Genomic DNA, 15231 nt, shown 5'->3' with positions numbered 1-15231 from the left:
CAGGTCTACCTGCAGATTCCAGGCGTTGGGGTTCCACATTTAGCATTACAATAGACAGCAAGGCTGATGGATATCCACCAAGGAAGGAAGCTAAAGGATGTAGGAAGTTCCTGCAGGGCAAAGTAGAAAAAGTTGGGATGTGGGATGCACCAAGGTTATGAAAACCCCTGAGCCTAACTCCAAGGCTTTCATGTCCAATTTAAACTCTCCAAGTCCAGTCCCTGGAGTCATGCGGGGGTCGGGGGGGGGGGGGGGGGGGGGGGGAGGCAAAGCAGCTCTGCCTGTCCTGAATCTAATCATGGTCCATTGTCAGGATGTATCTTCTACAATTATTCTGATGAGCTGGTGATAAAGGTCTTATTGCTACTTTTCGGATGGGAGGAGCTGAGGCCCGTGGAAGGAGACTGTCACCCCCAGCTCCTAGAACTGGCATCTGCCTGACTCCATGTCCCATGTCCCTCGGTGGAACCTTTCCAGGGGGACCTAAACTGTGAGAACTCAGCACAGTGTCTCTTTTCTCCAAGGCTAAGCTATTTCCTCCAGTGGCCACTGGCCAAGGACCTAGCTGATTCTGCCCCCATACACCTCAAAACTATTGCTCTACATTAAGAGCTAGGACTCCCATCTGGAAAATCCCAAAGCAGAACTCTCTCAACTCTTCCTGCTCAGCCTGACCATGCAGCATCTTCCCAGAGTGTCTTCACTAGAGACACATACATACTGTGTCCTCCAGCATCCTGGGAGCCTGTCTCAGCATCACAGCCACCATAGCCCACCAGAACCTTCTCAAGGGTTTCCAGGTTTTCGGCCTGTAGGATTCACATCTCTGTTGTAGCTAAGGTCCAGGCTGAAGTATTCTCATACGTGGCCCAGTGTTTTCTGTATATGGGATGTTCAGAGAAGGAAGACAGGGTGTTTGGGGGCTCATATGGCCTACTTGCTGTGTGTCACACATAGATCCACACAACTCAGTGCTTTTGTTCAATTTCCCAAACAGATCTGTAAACACTTGGGTGATTTTACTTTTGTGAATGTGTGTGTGTGTGTGTGTGTGTGTGTGTGTGTGTGTGTTCACACACATGCAGAGGCCAAAGGATAATAGCTTCAAGTGTCATTCTCCAGGTTTTGTCCAACTGCTTTTTTGAGATGGAATATCTTACTAGCCTGATGGCCAGTGTGTCCCCGGAATTAGCCTGTCTCCACCTCCCAAAATGCTAAGGTTACATGTGTGGGGCACCATGCCTAACCTTTTTACATGAGTTCTGGAGAACACATTCATGATGTAGGTGCTTTATCAATTGCATCATCTACCCTGCCTGGGTTTTGGATACCCATGGTACCCAGATGGTAGCTTCTATGCATTTCCTCAGGAAACCTACTCCAAATCATCTCACTGTCCACGATCCCAACATTAGATTTTCTTCCTAACAGAAACTGAAGCTTAGAAAAACAAAGCCACTCACCCAAGAGCCACAGTCTCCAGAATAAAGAACAGAATTTAAGCAAACTGACTCAGAACCCCAGGCTGCCAGCTGCTCTCTATAGCTCCAGAGTTAGTACATATCTAACCTCTTTCTTCATGGTCTGTCAAAGATTTTAGATCCTAAACATCTAGGACAATTCCGCTGCTCTCTCTCTGTGTAGCACTGGACAAGGGTCGCACCTGTAGGTGACTGGTTTGCTCATCTAGAGAGTAGGTTAGTAGCAGCTACCTCCCTGAGCTTCTTTGGGAACAAGATGAGATAGTCAGTTCCTTAAATACATGAAAGTAGGGATAGCCTTCAGTTAATGCTAACAAGCAAAATGATCATTTCCAGTACTGACTCTGAAGTGTGATAGCGGGAGTCCAGGGGCCAGCCCAGTGGAGCCGCCTGGGAACACAGGGATTTTCTGGAAATGTTCCCAGGGCAAACTTTAACATCTCTTCCCCTCCAGGACAGGTTGAAAGCACTCACAGGATAGGTAGGAGTGGGTGGGGTTAGCTCTGGAGATAGGGAGAGTACAACACACAAATTTCCAGGCAAGAATCTCAGCTCAACATTTGTCATATCCTCCAGTTCTCAAGGGCACCTGCATTTCAGGTTTAAAGTCTTATATTTAAAATGTTCATAGCATCATGTTTTTCAAATATCATGTGAGTCACTACTACTACACACACACTTACACACACAGAGTCACACACACAGTTACATATACATAGTCACACACACATCACACATACACAATCACACACTCAGAATCACACACACATCACACATACACAATCACACACTCAGAGTCACACACACAGAGTCACACACACAGTCACACACACATCACACACACAGAGTCACACACACATCACACATACACAATCACACACTCAGAGTCACACACTGAGTCTCACACACACATTCACACACACAGAGTCACACACACAGAGTCACACACACATCACACATACACAATCACACACTCAGAGTCACACACTGAGTCTCACACACACATTCACACACACCAAGTCACACACACAGAGTCACACACACAAAGTCACACATACAGTCACACACACAGTTATACACACACAGCCACACATAGCCATATACATTCACACACAGCCAGTCACACACACACAGTCACACACAGTCACACAGTCTCTTCACACACACACACAGAGTCACACACACTCATACACAAAGTCACACAGATATACACAATCACACACACAGTCACACACAGAGAATCACACACACACCCAGTTACATACACAGTCATACACACAGTTACACACACAGAGTCACACGTACACTTAGTTACACCACAGTCACACACACACACACACACACACACACACACGCCTTGGGAATCCTGAGAGTGGGGTAATCTGTGGCCATCAGCCACCCCTCCAACCCCACACTGATTTCATTCTTCCTAAATAGGTTGGTAGTGAAGCTGTATTCAATATCCTCTTCTGAAGTTTTCTAGTGAGTAAGACCGAATGGATGACTTAATGATCACATGTCCTTTGCCCACACTGACACATCACTTTAGGAGTGATCCACTTGTCAGAAAAACACAGTTAAGGCTCCAGGGTAAAGCTCACATAGCTAGTGGGCATCTGGGTCCAGATCTGAGAGTTCCAGGAGCATTTCTTTAACACCTTTTTTTTAAAATCCCCAAATGTGTGAATCCTGTCCATGCAGAGCCAGCCCACCCCATTCCCTCAATAGCTCCAATTAGATGATGTGTCAGAAATTGTGTCTTTTAGGAGGCTGTCCTTGTGACTAATGTCGTCACTCTCCATGACTCATGGACAGGCAGGCCTTCACCTTTGTATCTTCCACCCAGACTCCCAGTTACTGGGAATCCACGTGTTTTTTTACCTAGTGATTGGTCTGGGCAGATGCCCCACCCCACACCCCTTATCCTCCTGGATCCCCTAGTCCCAGCTGTCCTGGCTGCAGAGGTAAAGCCTTGCTTCCCAGATGCCTTCTTTACTTACTGTATTGGCAGCTGCCCAAGTATGGAGCAGAGGCAGTATTCCTTCAACACTACCCTTCTGGTGATCTGGAGAGACGTGCAGCCTCTCTGCTGGGTCCGATCGATGAAACAATTCAGGATGTGGGAGGGATGTTGGGAAACATAACTTCCCAGAAGATGGAACCCAGACTCCTGCCGATGGCACTTGCAGCTTGAGCATTTAAGCAAGTCAAGCCCTTCTTTAGGAACCTACTAAGAGGGGTAGGAAGTTGCTTTGAACTGTTAGCCCACCCTAGACGATATGTGTGTTTGAGGGAGAATGTCAGGCACCGGTGCTTCTATAATCTCCCTAGGTTATTCCAGTATGAAGGCCAGGGTGGAAAAGCACAGAAGAAGATGGTTCCCACAACACTACCCTGAGCTGATCGACGTTCTAGGGTGAAGGACACACATCTAGGTGAGCATAAAGCAGCCAACACTAAGATCAGACAGCATCTTCACCGTGCCAATCAAGGGCTAGGCAGGCGTATGGGAGCTCTACCTGTGTCAACATAAATTACCTACATATTCATCTCCACACCATCCACAGGAGATAGACACCACGTTAGTGTCAATTTCATAGTTGTAGAAACTGGGACACAAAATGATTGCTGTAGGTCTCACTGGTAGTAAGTGACACAGCTAGCTGGGGGAGGAATAATGCAGAGTAACTACACCTTGGAGGGTCAAGCAGGGCTGAGAAATGTGCCCTCTAGGCAGATGCTGGGTAAGGAAGGGAATTAGCCAAGAACAAAAATGAAACTTGAAGAGAAACCACGAGGAATCATGCTCATGGAGTGGGGACAGGGAGGTGATTATGCTTGCCTGAAGTTAGCCCCTGCACCTCCCGTCCCCACCCCTCTCTCCTTTACCTCAGTATTTACTAATAACCTGCAATTTCTTCTCTTGTTTAGTGCCCATCTCTGAGGGCAGGAGCCTTCTCTGCCTTGTTCATTCTTGCAGGGACACTCAGCCTCTTAGGCAGCTGGCTGTCAAGTGATTGGACAGAGCTTCCAGCTCTGTTCCCTCCCAAAGCCTGTTCATTTTGAAGCTGAATATATATATATATATATATATATATATATATATATATATATATATATGGGGTGTGTATGTGTGGGTGTGTGTGTATGTGTGTCTGTGTTGGAAGGTAAGGTAGTGACATGTCCCCATGTCTCCCAAGCAATGTCGCTGATCTACCCTGGGAAGAGAGAAGGGATCACAGATGGTAGAGCAGACATGAGCACCTACCACCCACTTGGCCTTACTCAAGGAACTGGGACACCTACCTTGGGCTGCAGAATGACACAGATTTTAAAAGGAACACTTGGAAGCAAAGACTATGGTTCATCGTACCTGTGAGCTCATATGTGGGTTTCCTGGTCTCTCTGAGCTTCGAGGTTCTTATTGTCTGCTGAGTATAAGGAAACACTGAAGTCTTTTCACAAAATGACTGTGAAGTTTAGAGGAGGTGGGGTGTACTAGGCACTCAGCAGAGAGAGGGATTGACTTAAAATCCCACTCCACCCCAGCCTCACATCCCCACCCCCACCTCCTCCCCAAACCCCTACCGCACCCCACCCCTCCCCACCCTACACCACTCTTAGGAAAGGGGAGTAGGAGAACCTAATGCGGAGATGAGCTCACAAGAAGTTTCTGGAAGATTCTGTGCCACCTAGGCTGGGAGAGCAAGCACTCCTACCTGTTACCTTCCATAGTGTCTCCCCCACCCAGAAGAATCCAGAGTCTTCTACAGAGCCGGCACCTCTGCCACGCCCCAGCCCCCTGGCACTCATCAAAGCTTTCCACCCAAGCCATTCAGTCCTGTTGTGGAGAGACTGTGGGCTGTCTGTGCCTGTCAATCAATGTGGAATGACAGTTCTACTTTACCACACCCTGGGACTCCAACTCCACAATTTGGGATATCCGGGGCGAACCAGCCATCGTTGACTCACCACCGGCTTTTCTTTTCACCTTGTTTTTCTTTGCTTTGCCATAGAAACGTATCTGATGCTCTCTGGAACTGCAACAAACACTAGGCCTCTTTGGCAATAGACTCTTTTCACATCTGAACCTGAAATGAGTAATACCAACCACGTTAAGTAGAGTCACATTACATAACAGAAAGGGGGCTGGGAGGGAGTCAATGAGCGTTTGCCATGAAGGCCTGAGAGCCTGAGTTCGACCCTCAGGGTCCACGTAGAAGCCAGGCGTGGTGCTTTGTGTTTGTAATCCCAATACTGGGGAGACGGAGACAGGAGGATGCCGCATGACTTTCTAACCAACCAACCTATCTTATCTGCTGAGACTCAGATCCCTGTGAGAGATACTGTCTCAAAAGATAAGGTAGAGAGAGAATCACACCCAAGGTTGTCTTCTGAGCTGTTTGCGCGCGTGTGTGTACCTGTACATATGTGTATACACACTTTCTTACACATACACACACTTATGCACACTCTCACACACTCATGCACACTCACACACATGCATACTCACATGCATACTCACATGTACACTCACAACACTCTTGCACACCGACACCCACTCACGCGTACTCTCACACACTTATACATACCCTCACACACTCACATACACTCTTCCACACACTCTCTCACACAGACACATACTCACATGCACACTCACACACACTTATATACACACTTGCACACACACGCACACTCACGCATACTCATGTATACTCACACATTCTCACACACTCACATGCTCACATTTACACTCACTCTCTCTCTCTCTCTCTCTCTCTCTCTCTCTCTCTCACACACACACACACACACACACCTGCAATAAACAGAAATGAAGAGGACAATGGGATTAAAATGGTGCACACACAGAGAGGAGGAGGGAGGGGGGGAGGGAGAGAGTTTGTTTCTCCTCAACCCTTATTTCTACATTAAGGTATCTTAACCAAAGAGAATCCAGGACACCCAGTACTTACCTGTACCGAGTCTCGCACAGAGACTTCACTGTGTGAAGGTATCAGCACAGGGGCTATGCATTTATCACTCATTTATTTTCTTTTCTTTTTTATTTTTTCTTTTCTTTCTTTCTTTTTTCTTTTTCTTTTTCTTTTTTTCTTTTTTTTTTTTTTTTTTTTTTTTTTTTTTTTTTTTTGCTTTGTTTTGTTTTGTTTTTTTGAGACAGGATTTCTCTGTATAGCCCTGGCTGTCCTGGAACTCATTCTGAAGACCAGGCTGGCCTCAAACTCAGAAATCCACCTTACCTTTCAAGTGCTGGGATTAAAGGCATGTGCCACCACTGCCCAGCGCTTTTTTTTTCTCACTCATTTTCTGAACGAGCTTTACTTACAGGAAATTTTAGGGTGGTTGGACAACATTTCCCCTCTCTTAGGATAGTGAAGATTTCTCCAATGCCCCTCCCAGTACCCCTTTCTCCTTCATCCATGATAATACAGGCCCTCCATTTTTAACTAGGCTTATCGCCACTCAGAAAGAAGACAATGAAGCCTTCTCTATGTTAGTTCTGCCCAGATGACTACTTTTAGCCAATCAGAGAAGGACGGAATCTTTACACGGGGTTTCTAGAGAGAGCTTTACCTGTGTTTGTCTTTCACTATCCTGTTTATCTTTCTTCAAGCTGGGATGGGGATGTGATGGCTGGGACTCAAGTGGCTCCCTGATTCATGAGTTGATGATGGTAGATGGGGATGGAGCCATTACACATGTGACAGGTGCCGTGAAGGTTCACTCTCACGGGGCTTTGTGGGCATCAGAACAACACTGGATAGACATTCCTGGACTTCTGGCAGTGGCAAGAAATTAGCTTTTCTCCAGTTTTCATGGATAACCCTTTGCATGACTGTTGTTCATAGATAAAGCTAATTCTCATTCATCCAGGGTGAGATTAGGGCTGTCACCCTAGCAGAGCCATCTTCCTGGTATCCCTCTCCTCTCTCCTCATTGTCCCAGGCTCTCTGAGCCCTGCCCCAAGCACAGACTCAGAGAACTTCCTCAGGCTACCCACGCCCAAGAGCTGTTACTCCCAGTCCCAAAAAAGAAATTTCCAAAGCCATTGCCTGGTGTCAGGGTCACCAACTGGTCAATCCGGCTCCTGTTCTACAGCAGTGGCTTCTGGGAGAAGGGGCCCTATGGTTATAGACCTCACAGATCTCCGTTTCCCAAAGAGCTCACTTTCTGCTTAAAGGACAAACACAACATGCATCATAAATGCCTCAGACTGAGAGAAATGGGCACCAAAATATCAGACAAAACCTTCTCAAATGGAGACACTGAAAACTTTGCCCGTTTGAGGGTCATTCATATTAAGAATGGTCTTGTGAATAGAGCTATACCCACACGTGCCAATGGAGACGGTTGAAAGGGCTGCCTGTCAGAATCAGCTAGGTTAGGCTGCCATCATGAATGAGCCCCAAAGAACAAAGGTTTGTGTCTTATTCACATCCCTTTTTGAGGATAATGACTATAATGTCGATAATCATAGCAAACAGCTCAGGATCCTGCCTGCCGAGCCAAGGTTCCCCTGGACTATTAATGCTTTGAAAGGCATTGATGTTTCAATGAGTTGTGAGGCAGTTGGATAGGAAGCGTTCCCACAGGCTCATGCCTTGAAACACACAGCTGGTAGGATGTTCAGAGCTTATGGAGCCTTTAGGGGTTTGCTGGAGGAAGCAAGTTCCCAAGGGGGCAGGACTTGAGTGTTACGGGTGGACCCACTTCCTGCTGAGCTCTCTGAGCTTGCTGATGTGCGCCTTGTAGCATGCAGCTGCCACGTGTTTCCATTGTCCACTGAAACTACCCGAAGTTTCACGAACTGGGTTCTTTCAGGGGAAGGACCAAAGGTCCAGAAATAGAGGGTTAGAAATGCAAGAGAAACCACGAAGTCAAGTTGAAATAGCCCAATCAAGACTTCCCTTTACTTAGATAAGCCAGGGTTTTTATAGTCACAGGAGAAACCGAAAACCAAATCTCTAGATTACACTGCAAAAAAGGTTCAGGTGCCAAAGTCCCCAGGTTCGGAAGATCTTCAGGCGGTGGTCATACTCAGGCGGTGGGCATGCTCAGGCGGCTTCTTCAAAGACAAACTGATAGTCAACAGAGAGCATCTGTCTTAGCTCCCCAGGTGGTAGCCCCCAAGCAGAGACTGCCAGAAGTCCAATGGCTGAGGGGAAGGGGGAGGTAACAGTTCACTCCAACCACCTTTGTAGACAGCATCTCTGAATCGGGATCTAAATCCTAGCTCTGTTCCCTTGCTTTGCCTCTGCTAGGTGATGGACCACAGAGATGAGAAACCAGCCACCACAGAAGGAGAAACTGGAAATGCCTGACAAACGAGCCCAATGATAACCACAACACGTTTTCTTAGGCACTGTATACCACCAGGTCCTGGTGACACAGCCGTGAACGACTGGATTAAAGTCCCCTCTCTCCTCCCTCCTACCATATCCATGCCGAAGGAGGGGGACAGACAAACAGAATTAGAGGTGAAAATAAGATCTCAGTTAGTGGCAAGTACAGGAAAGAAAATGAAGCCAGCAGATACGAGAGATTGTTGCTGCCAAGGGTTAAGGAGGGGCTCTTCTGAGCAGATGAAATGTAAGTAAAGATCTGAATGAGTCGGGAGACCTGGGGAACACTGTTCCAGGCAGTGGGAACAGACGCAACAAAGGACTAGGGCGAGAACATTCTAGACTCTTCTGTCTGAGGGGCAGGAGGCCTCTGTGGCTAAAGAGCTGAGATCATGGGAAACTCAGCAGCAGAAAATCAAACGAGGCCGGCCGTTAACCGAGAGCTTGCTTGTCGCCTTCACAAAGCTTTACGATACTGGCAGCCATTTTAATTAGCTGTTTGGTTGTTTCTGGGCGCCTCCCCTCCCCCACCTCCATCTCTACTCTTTAGGTTAGTAGTTTGCACATAAGCATACAGTGGAGAAATGAAAGAATGAGAAACGGAGCCGGCCACGCTCCCTCCTCTCCAGAGCAGGCCACGCCCCCTTCTCTCTAGAGCAGGCCACACCCTCTCCTACCGCTGGTGGGTCCTTCTTACAAGTTCCAGTAGCTTGCCACCCTCCCAGTAGCAAGGTTTAAAATCCAAGTCCTGTGTTTAATGGGCTCTTTCTCGACCCTGGGGTCCTTCCAGTAACTCTATCCACATCCAGTTCCTTTAGCAGCTCAACCTGTTATCTGAACCACTACAAACTCCCTCCGCTGATCTCCTGGGAGTGGGGCTCCCATAATACACTCTCCCCAGTGCGCCAACGATAGGGCGTGGTTCTCCTCCTTTTCCAAACATTTTCTGGCTCTTAAGCCAACTCAGGACAAAGTCAAATCAAGTTCCTGAATGGTCCCTCTGTGATCAGGCCCATCCTGAGTTCTCAACTATGACCCCTTCACCATCATCCATGCTGACAATACCAGGTACTGTATGAGTCATATTTTCATCACCATGACAAAATGACTGAGACAATCAACCTGTTAAGAAGAGAGGTTTCCGAGACTTTAGCCCACTATTTGCTTTTGGTCCTGCTGCATGGCAGCAGACTTGAGGTAGGAGAAAGCTGCTCACCTTGGTTTCTAAGAAGCAGAAACAGGCCAGAAATGCGTAGGGTCTCAATATCCCCACCAAGGCCATGCTCGAAATGATGTAACTTCTAGGCTCCACCTTTTAAAGTTCCCATCATCTGTCAGCAGCACCATGACCTGGTAGCCGATGCTATAACACATGGGCCTCTTTAAACCATAGCAATAATTACTGTTTTAGCAAATCATGAAAAGCCGATGATATTATTATCTCCATATTATCTCCTTCTTACAGGAGATTAGATAGATTTTTTTAGAGAAGTGAAGTCAAACAGAGCAAACAAAATCTGAACAGTCTATTCAAATTCCCATACAGTTGTTTACTGCCCTTCAACAGGGAAACCCAACACACACACACACACATGCACACACACATGCACACACGCATGTACATACTACACCTGAAAATTCTGCTAGTTGATCCAGGTATCAATGTCCCCATGCAGACTACACCAATTAATTTTTGTCAACTTGTTACAACTTAGGATCATCTGGCAAGACAGAAACTCAATTGAGGAGTTGCCTCCACAGGGCTGGCCCATTGTAAGGTACATTGTAATGTACCTGTGGGACATTCTTTTACTAATGATATATGTGAGGAGGTCCACTGTGGGCCGGTGCCACCCCTAGGCAGGTGGTCCTGGGTTCTATAAGAAAGCAGGCTAAGCCAGCCATGGAGAGCAAGCCAGTGAGCAGCGCCTCCATGGCCTCTGCATCAGCTCCTGTCTCCAGGTTATTCCTGCCTTGGCTTCCTCTGGTGACAGACTGTGACCTGTGAGCCAATCAACTCTTCCCTCCAAGGTTGGTTTTGGTCAGTGTTTTATCACAGCAAGAAGGACAGAAGGACAGAGGGTAACTACAAGCACCATGGAAGAGGGGCTCACAAACAAGATCAGGATACCTGATCACCTAGAACTTACTCATCTCTATAAGTGACTGGGCACAGGCTCTCCCCGTGCAGCTGAGAGGTGATACCTCACAATAAGGATACTCAGCCATATCGGGCATATTTCTGGCTCATCCAAGGCCACTGCTCAGTTCCTCAATCTCAATATTTACTGTCATTGTTCCACTGGAAGAAGGTTCCAGAAAACCCAATCCTGTGAGAAGGATGAAGGGATGCGGTGACAAATTAAAGGTCAGCTGTGGTTGTTAGGTGTAGCTGGAATTGGAGGGCTGGGATCTGGCCAGGCATAGGGTTTGGGGTGGGGTGGGGAGTATCATGGCCTCACTGTGCAGTCAGAAGAGATCCAGCCTTGACATCTACATAGACTTGGATTGAGAATCCACCAACTGGTGATGATACTGGCCTCAGTTTCTCTATCTGTAAAATGGGGAGTTGCTTGAAAACTTTCCTTTCCATCCTACCTATTATGGATATCTCAGTACATTTCCAAGTGCTATGACTTCTACATGCCATGCAGGGCAGAGCAAATCAAACTCAGAGAGCATCAGCTGCTCACACAGGCTCTGCTGTGTCCTGGCACGTTATCCTCAAGAGCCCGGACGGGAACAGGACACCCAAGCATGATGCTTGCATGAGGTGGAATGTGCTGCAGATTCTATTAGTGACATCTTTAAGGCTTCTGAGAAAGTGAAGGGAGAGAAGACAGAGACACGGTGGCCCTGGACCTGGAGTCTCGGTGAAGGTGGAGAGCCCCAGGAGCCACCCAGCTTCTCCAGAGAGAGTTCTGAACCCTGAGGCTGTGCTAGAGCAGGAGGGGAATTTCTCACCAGGACCTTGAGGGTCTTTGAGAGACCCTCCTTCAGTCTTTGATGGTGGTGCTGGGGTTAAGGAATGGGAGGATGTCATGTTCTTGTCCTGCCAGTACCAGTGTGACTACAGCCCCTGCTTCTGCCTCTAGGGCCCCAGTTCTGGAATTCAGGATGATGTCACCTTCTCCCTGAACTGTCTCTTTGGAAGATTAACTATTGTATTTCCCGTGTGAAAGTTTTAAGTAGATGGCAGGCAGGTGAGCCAATGTTTGCTCTGGGTCCTGGGATCTAACATTCTAACACACACACTCACATACAGACACATACATTTATACACTCCACAAATATGTACACACTCATACATTGATATATATACATATACACACTCATATGCACTTATACACAAATACACACTCATATACACATATACACAAAAAAACACTCACATACACACTTACACACATACACACAGATATATATACACTCACACAAAAACACGCACTCATATGAATACACACACATACACATAAATTTATACACTCACACACATATGCACACTCATGTACACACATACACTCATATACACACATAAAAACACACTCATATACACACACACAAAAATACATTCACACACTTATACACACCCTCACACATACACATACATTTATACACTCACACAATATACACACTCACACAAAAACATACACTCATATGAATACACACACATTTATACACTCACACATATGCACACTCATATACACACTATATTCATATACACATATATACATTCATACAAACATATACACACTCATGTACACACATACACTCATATACACACATAAAAACACACTCATACAGGCACACACAAAAATATACTCACATACTTATACACACTCACACACATACACATACATTTATACACTCACACAATATACACACTCATACAAAAATACACTCACATGCTTATACACACACACTTATACACACTCACATACATACACACATTTATACACTCACACAATATACACATTCACATTCATACACACACTTACACATTCACACACACACACACACACACACACACACACTCCCAGAGTTTCTCCTTTTCTGGAAGAACCAGCCCAGGCTTCTACCCACTCTGAAGCCTCTCTGTGTCTGCAATGTTTTTGGCTGGTCAGTGGATGGCCCAGGGTGTTTACTGATGGCTTTCTCCACAAGTCATCTTACATCTCAACAGATGGCTCAGTCAGCAGGGTTAGCAGCTGCCTCACTTCTCAATTTCCCCAGGCAGAAAGCTGGCCTGACCCAGGATGCAGAAAGATCCCAGAGCATGCCAGCTGGTGCAGAGGACCACAAGACCTGGGTGATATTTTCCCTTCATGGTTATTGTGAGCAACCTGCATCCCATTGGCTGTGTGACCTAGAGGAGGTGGCTTCACCTCTCTGGACTATGATGAATAAATAAGAAGGTGGATATGTTGAGCAGGAGTTGTAACTAAGAAGGCTAAGACAGGACGATATCAAATTGCCACCCAATCCGAGCCACATAGAAAGGCCCATACAAACTAACATAGAACCTGCTGAACTAGAGTCCTGTATATGGTCGGTGTCATGTAAACATGATCCAAGGCTCTGATTTCAGAGGGTATGACAGCCTGCCCAAAGCTAAAGGCCTAAGCCTGAATCCTAGCTCTGTCACTGAAGGTCACACAGAGCTAGGCATGTGCCTCAGTTCTCTAGCTATAAAATGGAAACACTAAAAGCCCCCTTCCTCTTGGGCATTTGGGAGGATTTGATGAATGGGCAGAAAGTTCGAAGTGCCAAAGGTAGAAGGTGGCGCCTGGGTCTTCTAGCCACGTGGCCCTCAGCCTTAAAAAGAGAATACAGGGTACATGGGGTACGATTCAAGCGGTAAAATGCTGGCCTAGCACACACCAAACCTTGAGCCCCATTTCCAGACTCCTGTAATCTCAACACTTAAGAGGCTGAGGTAAGAGGGATGGGGAGTTCAAGATCACCGTCTGCTGTATAAGGAGCTCAAGGTTTGCCTGTGCTACAGAAAGGGTGAGGGGGGGTTACAGGAAAAGCACAGGCCACAAATGATGTTCAGTCCACTGCTGTAAAGCCTTTCCCCTTCCTGGTTCTAGGCAGAAGGGCCTTCTAGAAAACTTCAATGAAGACGTGCAAAGAGGCCAGGAAGGGAAGAAGAAAGCCTTTTAGAACACATCCTCAAAACAGACTTAAGCCATAAATCAATACAGCTCAGCAGCACATTAAACACACACCCCACAATGCCCACCCAAATCCACATGCACTCAGCCAGAGACCACCCCACCCCACCCTGATCCCATCCCACCCATTGAAGAGCCTCTCCCCAGCCCCTGCCTGGTCCCAGGCAGGGCCAGATTTCTCCCTGTTCATCATACAGGGTGACTTTCCTCATAATTAGCTGCAGGCTCACTTGGCCCCTCCCAGCTGCAGTCTAATGCCCAGCCATGACATCAGCTTAAGTCTTCTGGCACGATGAGCTCATCCTGCATCGTATTGAGGCCACCCAGGTACTGGGGGACACACCAAGCCAGGACAGGAGGACCCTCTCTCCATTAGAGCAAAGGCCAGGGGTCTCAGCCCACCCTCTCAGTACAGATCTAAGATTCAAACCAATCAGCTTTTCCATCAGGGTTCCTGATACAGGGCATCTGTGTGCATGGGCTAGCTGTCCTCCATTTCCTCATCTGAAAAGTCGGTTGACGGTAACAAAGATGGTTGTGAACGTTTCCCCCCATGACTGTAGCGGTTCACCACCGTGAGAGACACACAGGAGTAGTCCTTCTCAGCATCATTATTCTAAGTACAGCACCTTGTACAAGGACGGCTTTCTCTCAAAACAGCTTCTCAACCTGGGACTCAATTCCTCAACACGCCCACCCTATAAAGAAAGCACAGCTGGGGCCCCAAGACTCTCAAAGGGAAAATGACAATTCCAAAGGTACCCACCTGTTAAAGAGTGGAACCTCAAACTCTAGGCACCTGTAGGCTAAAAGATTCTAAATTCATTTTCCTAGCAGGACAGAGGAGCAGAGGTTTCTAGAAATGGTTCTTCCTCGATCTGGGCTTTCAGAATATCCCACCTGGAGAACAGTGCATCTAGACAGTTATTATTCAGAATAAAAATATAAACCCAGCCTGGTGCTGGTCTGTAGCCTGTACAGGAAGGCTGAAGCAGGAAACTCACAAGTTCAAGGCCAGCCTAAGCTGAAAGTGAGGTCAAGACTGGTCTAGGTAGATTAATGAGATACTACTTGAAAGTAAAGAATTAGGAAATAAAAGAGTCTCTTTACCTGCTTATATAACCCCACTTACATACACACACACACACACACACACACATCATACATCTCTCTCACACACATATCATACATCACACACACTTGCACATGCAC

The sequence above is a fragment of the Mastomys coucha genome, unplaced genomic scaffold (genome assembly GCF_008632895.1).
Source record: "Mastomys coucha isolate ucsf_1 unplaced genomic scaffold, UCSF_Mcou_1 pScaffold22, whole genome shotgun sequence".
Classification (NCBI taxonomy): Eukaryota; Metazoa; Chordata; class Mammalia; order Rodentia; family Muridae; genus Mastomys; species Mastomys coucha.
The sequence above is the reverse complement of the archived record's forward strand: the minus strand, read 5'-3'. Positions refer to the sequence as shown.